Source organism: Lathamus discolor, chromosome 5 (genome assembly GCF_037157495.1).
Source record: "Lathamus discolor isolate bLatDis1 chromosome 5, bLatDis1.hap1, whole genome shotgun sequence".
Lineage (NCBI taxonomy): Eukaryota > Metazoa > Chordata > Aves > Psittaciformes > Psittacidae > Lathamus > Lathamus discolor.
The window spans coordinates 2280743-2288304 of record NC_088888.1 but is presented as its reverse complement, the minus strand read 5'-3'; the positions used below and the strand labels follow the sequence as shown (position 1 = coordinate 2288304).

At 46.5% G+C, this 7562-nt stretch overlaps 1 long non-coding RNA gene across 3 annotated transcripts in view; it reads left to right on the top strand.

Moving 5' to 3' along the window:
- Positions 1-1426: 1426 nt before the first annotated feature.
- Positions 1427-7562, top strand: part of LOC136014579 (uncharacterized) — a 63917-nt gene continuing 57781 nt past the window's right edge. For 2 of the 3 annotated variants that reach the window (XR_010612779.1, XR_010612778.1), the window contains exons 1-2: positions 1427-1553; positions 2090-2212. This is a non-coding gene — a long non-coding RNA (uncharacterized LOC136014579). Of the gene's footprint in view, positions 1554-2089; positions 2213-5502; positions 5563-7562 lie in introns of all 3 variants that reach the window. The other variant, XR_010612780.1, reaches the window with a different exon arrangement.

Sequence of the window (7562 nt, the reverse complement as noted above, 5' to 3'; positions counted from 1 at the left end):
CAGAAGGCAAAAGCCTAAATGAAAATCATAACCAGGTAATTTAAAAGTCAGGGGAAAATCACATCTATCCAAAGTACTCATTCATAAGTAACCATACATTTACATTAATGTCCACTTGAGAAGCTTAGGAGCCAAGACTTACATTTGCCTGGGAGCTCCATCCCTCTGAGCACTTCCCCTTCATCTGCTCACTTCTCATCTCATGCCTTTGCTTTCTCCCCACTTACCCTAGAAACTCAGTTAATAAACTAAATCTCACATGCCCCATAAGAAACCAACTGTTGTTACTAAATTGAGTGGGAATATAAGGTCATGCCATAGGTGACTAAGAACACCCTACATTTCCCTGCGAGCCATGAGCTAAATATGACGCCACAGCATCATCTCGACCTTATACTGAGTGAGGGGCTTTATTTTGGAGCACATCCCTGATCCAGGGATAACCTACTATGGACAACACCAGCTCCCGGGCGAGTTAAAATTGGGTTTTATCACATCAAACACATTCATGCTTAACGCATCGGTAGAAAACCCCTATTACAGTATTCGGCGCTGCTCTGTTTCAGCTAGAAACACATAAAGAGTACATCGAGAACGTCTTCTTTTGTCAACTAGCGTCTCTTTATTAACGATGTGTACCCGAGGTTCGCCCCGCAGACGCACAGCGCGATGCTGCTGCTCTGCGGCAGGACCTGGCGGCACTTGCCCCGGTGCCGGGCCGCGGGCCGCTGCTCCGCGGTGGGGTAGGAGCACCGCTAAACACCAACCCCGAGCAGCACCGCGCGGGCCGGCGAGCGAAGACCCCAGCCACCCGCTTGGGCTCCGACCCCAACCCACCCGCCCGGCTGCGCTCAGGCGGCGGCACCGGGCAGGACCCCACCGACCGACGGCACCTGCCGCCCGCGGCCGCTCGCAGCGCTTTGGGTGAGCACGGACCGGGCTCCGCTGCCCCTCGGGGGCTGGAGCGGGGCACAGCGCGGCGGCTCCGAGCCCCCCCCCCCCCCCCCCGCCCGCCAGCTGCGCCCGTCCGTCAGGGCCGCCCCCCGCCCGGGGGCGGGGACAGGGGACGCTGCCCCTTTAAGGCAGCGGAGCCCCAGGCGCATTCCAGCAGCCCCCCCCGTGCCCGTCTCCGGGCGCGTCACCGTTCCGGGAAGCGGATGGCGTCACCGCGCGGCGGCCGGCCGTGGGGCGGGGACTTGCAACAAAGGATTAAAAATAGACGTGCGTGAGGGCGGGGCGGGGGGGGACGCGTCACCGGTGACGCTGCCGCGGCGCCACGCCCCCCCCCCCCCCCCCCCCCTCCGCCGCTCCCTGGTTATTTATAGGCTTCGGTAGGTGGGGGAGAGGTGACGTAATGCGTAATTACTGTGCGTGCCGCGTCACGTCACGTGCGTGGCGGTGTTTACAGCAGCCGGCGGCGGTTGCTTGGCAACCGGGCAGGGCCTGGCCGGGGCTCCTGCCGCGGCCTCCTCGCCCCGGGCCCTGCTCGTCTCCTCGGCCGGGGGCTCGGGCTCTCCTCATCCTCGGAGGAGGTGAGGGGCCGGCCCGCAGAGGTGAGGAGCCCGGGTGGGGCGAGGCCTCTCACTGCCCCGGCTAAGGGGAGGGCGGGCAGAGAGCCCGGGCCCTGTCCAGCACTGCCCGCCCCGCGGTGCTGCTTTCTCCTGCCTCTGAGTCACGGGGGTCAGTAGCTCCGTCTGAATTCATAGCTCTGGAAACGGAGAGAGGCTTCTCTCTGAGGGGCCGTCGGTTTGCCTTTATTTGGCATCAGCCAGGGCGCCGCTACGGGGTTTAACCTCTCTCTGCGCGGCGCTGTGTGAAAGAGCAGCTCGCAAGCCCAGAGCAAGCGCAAGCCGCGGCCCATGGTGCTCTTGCTCCAGTGCGGCACTCTCCCAGTAAAGCAATGTGTTACCCGGGGGGGTGGTTTCTACGCCCACTGGAACGTGGCATTCCCCACAATTAATTATTACATAAATATCATGTCGGGGATGCCATTTAAGTTACAGCCTTTCTCTTAACCACAGCAGTGACAGAAGTAGCTTATCTCTAGACTCGTCTGAGGATGCTGTTTCATTTCTATTTCCATTGTCAGGTCCATCTGTGTCAAGGACATCCGGAGGATGTTCTGTAACCTCTGTGGTCATGTATTCTTTGAGGAGGACCAACAACTACATAATCAGCAAGTACCGTCTGGTCCGCTAGTGACTGTGAGCAGGTAAAAGGCCTAGAAAAATTCACTAAGAGTTAGGCAGTAAGCACCAGATAAAGATCTCAAAGAAAGAGTTGTAAAGCAGGTTAAAATTGCCTAAAGGCAAAACGAGAGTGCCAGCTTCTGTCCCCATATGGCTGATGTGTCTGCATCAGCATGCAAAAGCTCTTGACCTCATCTTTTTTTTCCCATTGGAAGGATAAAGGTGTTGAAGTAAACCTAGACTAACCTGAACTGAGTCTAAAACAGGGATGTTTTTATTCCACAGCTTTAACCAAGTAGTTCATTTGAGATTATTTCCAAGTGGTTTTGGATAGGCTTACCTAAAGTCTTGACTAGAAAATGGAAGAGAGTAGCAATTCAGCCCTTTGTGTGTGACAGTACACTAGAAAAGGTGGTTGAATAGTTGTTGGCAATCACAGAATCATATGGTAGAATCACAGAATGTTTGGGGTTGGAAAGGATCTAGTTCCAGCCTCCTGCCGTGGGCAGGGACATCTCACACTAGACTATGTCACCAAGACACCAAGGCTCTGTCCAACCTGGCCTTGAGCACTGCCAGGGATGGGGCAGCCACAGCTTCTCCGGGCACCCTGTGCCAGCGCCTCAGCACCCTCACAGGGAAGAGCTTCTGCCTTAGATCTAACCTGAACTTGCCCTGTTTCAGTTTGAACCCATCACCCCTTGTCCTGTGGCTGCAGTCCCTGATGAAGAGTCCCTCTCCAGCATCCTTGTAGCCCCCTTCAGACACTGGAAGCTGCTCTGAGGTCTCCACACAGCTTCTCTTCTTCAGGCTCAATAGCCCCAATGTTTTCAGCCTGTCTCTGTATGGGAGGTGCTGCAGCCCCTGAGCATCCTTGTGGCCTCCTCTGGACTTGCTCCAACAGCTCCATGTCCTTCTTATGCTGAGGACACCAGAACTGCACACAGTGCTGCAAGTGGGGAGTCCTTTTTCTTTTCAGTCTTTCACTGGGAAGTGGCATATGTTCACAGAGGTTGCATATCCAATTTGAAGGGCTCTGTTGTGCAGTGTAGTGATAGCATGGGGCAGTGGAAACTTAAACGAAACACTGCAGTCACAGAGCATTCCAAGGGTGGGATGGTTAGTAAAGAGTGGCTGTTTCTTAGATTGAATCACAGGGGAAGAGAGGAAAGAAGTGGGCGAGCTGTCAGAAATGCAAGGCTTTCTCCTTTAGCTGTTTTAAAAAAAAAAATTCTGGAAACAAATTTGTGTTGTTCCTAACATCAGGATGATGAAGCTGCTCTGTATTAAAAACCTGAGTGACTTCATTATATTCTAGGGATTTAATAGCTGCTACTTTTCCACTGAGCTGTTCCTGGTTACATGCTACTATGAACACGCCTGTCAAACAGAATGGTGTTCGGACCAATATACATGTAGTTGCACAATTAAGTGCAACAAAACAGCTCCAGGATATATTATCAGTTCTGAAGATAACACTGCATCCCCTCTGAACAGGGTACTTGCAATGCTTACCTCATCTTTATAGGGATGACTGTATGCTGACAAGGAAACAGGTTTTTGAATGAGCTACCAGAATACCATTGCAAAGCTTACTGTAACTCTAAAAGAAAATCTCTTGTACTGACTGTGCATCTCTGTCTGTGATGCACTATGGAAAGTAATCTGCTTCTCCTGGAAAAAGTTCTGTGCTTTGAAATGAAGCTTTCCCGGAATTTTCCACTTGCCCTTCATGGCTTTCAGGTGGAGCCCCACCACGAATAGCCTTCCTGGAAGTCAGTGAGTACTGGGCACAATCAGACTCCGTGTGAGTCTTGCATAATAAATGCCTTTTACAGCAGAACTACCGCGACCTATAGCTCCTGCTCATTCCTGTCCTAGAATGTGATGCACTCACTCAATATACTGAATGTCTTTATGGAAGTTACTGGGATGAACCCCAGCAGGTACCAGGCTCTCACAAGCTGAAGGACAGAAATGGCCAGTCAGCAGATGCAGAGCGTTTTCACCAAGCAATCCAAGTAGACCAGTAGAGTACCTCCAAAACATAAACCCAGAGCTTAATGGTTATAACTCAGGCAGACATTTAAAGCCTGTGGTTTCAACAGAAACATATATTTGGGACTTCATTTTGTCATTATACTTCCTGTCAGCTCTTTGCTTTCACTCAGGCCATAATGAATAGCTTTTCTTTAAGTTCAATGATGATTAAGGCCCCTCCTCACTGCTAATTACCCTTTTCTCTAAAAATATTGAGCTTTTGAACATTATCAGGGTATTTTAATTCTTATGAGACTTAAGAAGCTTCTCACTTTTAGCAAGTTAGATCTATTGATCTGATTTTTAAAGAAAAATGTATTTTCTATTGCCTTCTGTGTCTGGAATCCATTTTCAGGGCAGACTAGAAGGAGTTTCTGGTGGAAGTTAAGAGCCAGCTATGTATTCCCTGACTCAACAGGGCTCATTGTTTTCAAGCAATAGAACTAAAGAGAAGCTCTTTTGAATTTCCTTTAATTATAAGCCTGAGGGCAGAGGGAAAGGAGGAGTGTTTTGTTTCTCAATATGATGTTTGTGATTTAGTGTTGCCTGGAGGAGCTGCTGTTTTGTTGCTAAATTATAATTGCACCTTTCCTGTGGCTATAGAGGAGATTTGGCTTGGTTACCACTTCTGACTTGTGGTTGTCTTCCTTCTTCTGTGGGAGCTCTGCTTGAAGGTATATGGGCGTTTATATTTGTGACTTAAATGTGCTACTTTCTCTCCTTCACAATCATGAGGATTTTCTTTTGGTATGAACCAGAGCTGCGTGTCAAGTCAGTTCTTGCAGTCTGGTTTTTCATTCTAGGGGAAATGTGATGCATTTGAAATGTATTTGAAAGAGAATTTTCTCGTTGGTTCGTTAGGTTATGCAAGGTGGAGGATGGCAGTTACCCTTAAAGCTATTTATTACGCTGTGGTTGTGAATCTAATGAGGGAAGATGGGATTCAAGAAGGGACATGATAAAAGGTTTTGTAGAAGTGGGTATAGCCTGGGTGATGAAGGTATATGAGAAAATGAATGTTTAAAGACAGTTTACAAACCCCTCAGTGTGTACAGTTCTGCTATTACTTTGAACAGCCCTTGGTCAAGCATAGGCACCAAGTCAGTATCCTGTAGTTTTCTTCTTCATGGGAGATTCCTGGGGTTTTAGCAGCACCAAAGTCAATTCATGGCTTTTTAAGAAATCAAATAATCTTATTCCTTAGGTGGCAACTTCCTTTCTTGGAGCAAGTGTAAGCAGAATTACCAGTGATGCTGAGCATTTTTCTTTTCAGGTAGAAAAGAGTAGTAAAAATGTGAGCAAGAAACGTGCAGTGTACTACAGGGTGGTTTAGGTAAGTCCTTTAATGCTTTCTGGCAAATGGTGATAGTATGTTTTGTACCTTAGAGCGATTTAGGGAGCATAATGTTGAGGCTGTTTATCATGTAAATACCTAAGAGAACTAGTAAGTGCACATTAAAGGGTTTAGCTGTTTCTTTTGACCATTTACTTTCTGCAGGACAGATACTGCAGCATCTGTAGGAACTGCAACAATACAGCTATTCGTAGAATCTGCAGCCTGATAGTCTCAGAAATAAATGTGTTCTGCTTGTGACATTTGTTACATTATTGGCAATTTGAATAACTTTTCCCCAAAAGTCCCTTTTTTATTCCTGTCCTCAAATCTTGATAAAAGTTCAAAGTGTTCAGCTCTAACAAATTTTGTGATAGTTCTCTGTGAAGTAATCAAACTTTACTTCACATCATAAGGTTATCAGAGCTTTTCATTGAACATGAAACTATTTCAGAAGGCTATTCATTTCTGAGAGGCATTTTGTCAGCTTGTCCCTTCACAAGCTCAGGGTGATATGTGATATTGTTCCCTGGTAGTGTTTATCATGAGGGAATGAATTACAGAATTGATGAACTTGTTCTTGCTGCTGCTGTTTACCAACAGTGTAACTTGAAAGTTTATATTGAGTGTAACTCGCAGAGCTCAGAACTAGATGAAGCCTGATTGCTGTGTTCTCCATTCTAATCCTCCCTGCCCTTGCCTCCCTCCCCACCCCAAATGAGTTTCCAAGACTGGAAAGTCAAAATATTTCACATAAATCTTCTCGATGCAGCTCAGGCTCTTTAAAACTTCTGTTGTTTGTTTCTTCCAAAACTTCCTGTCACTTCCTGTATACCCACTGGATCTTTGCTCTGGCATGATGCTGGCCTTTATCTAGGACTGCCAGTAGTTTGGAACTCTGGGTTTCAACTGCTATTAAAAAAGTGGACAATTTTATTAATGACGTTCACAAAGAAGCAGCTGTAGTATATTGTAAGTCACAATGGGAACTATATCTTGCAGAGCAAGAACAGTTGTGTAAAGAAGCTTAAAACAAGTGAAAAACCACTGTTTTTCCCAAGGGCTCCTGTTTTTGTAAGTGTTTAGGTTTGTACATTCTTTGGAACTTTGTCTTTTGCTTTGGAATGCCTTACTGAATGTGAGAAGTTGAAATGGACTCAGTAGATCATGAGTACGATTTTGAAACTTCCATAAACAACAGGGCACTATGTACTGTGAAATACTTATCTTAAGAGAGCACGATGCTCAGAAGAAATCCTTAATCTCCTACTCACTCAGCTGAATGCACAGCAGAAACCATGCATGAACACGTGTGTCCAGGCAAGCTGCTACAAACATCATCAGCAGAAATGCACCATACAACTTACACTGGGGGAGAGAAGTGGTACTTTGTGAGAATTTAATCTTTCATTTCTTGGACTTTTCTGCATGTTTAAATCTCCAAATACATTTTTATTGATTGATTCAGAGGTGATATGTGCTTTCTGCCCTACATTTAAAAGTAATGCAAATAAGATAAAGCTGTTTTCCAAGTGGAGTGTGATCCTGTGCCTGTTGAGCTCAGAGTCAGTTCTCACTAAATGAAGTGATGCAGGACTTGGCGTATAAGTTCTTGGGTGGGAGAGCTTGCTCATTCTTGATTTCCTTACTTCATATGGATTGATGTGTGACCAAAAGACACAGGTTTGGATGCTAAAACACACAACCTGAACAGTATTAAAAATGAAGATTGGTTTAAAACTTGTTTGATTCCCTTTTTTTAGTCTATTGAAAAAAATATTTCAATGTACTGATCTTTTAAATATACCGATTTTCTTTGTATTCTGTTGTAAATTGTATTCCTGGTCATTGAGTTGTATTTGAACTTAGATCTATGTTGTTGCAAGCAGGGTCTTCCAAGGCTTTCTAAGTTTGCATACTTTCTGAAACAGAGAGGCTTCCCATGAAAGCTTATTCCTCCTTTCTCCCAGTAAAATCACTGATTTACTTTTGGCAATGCA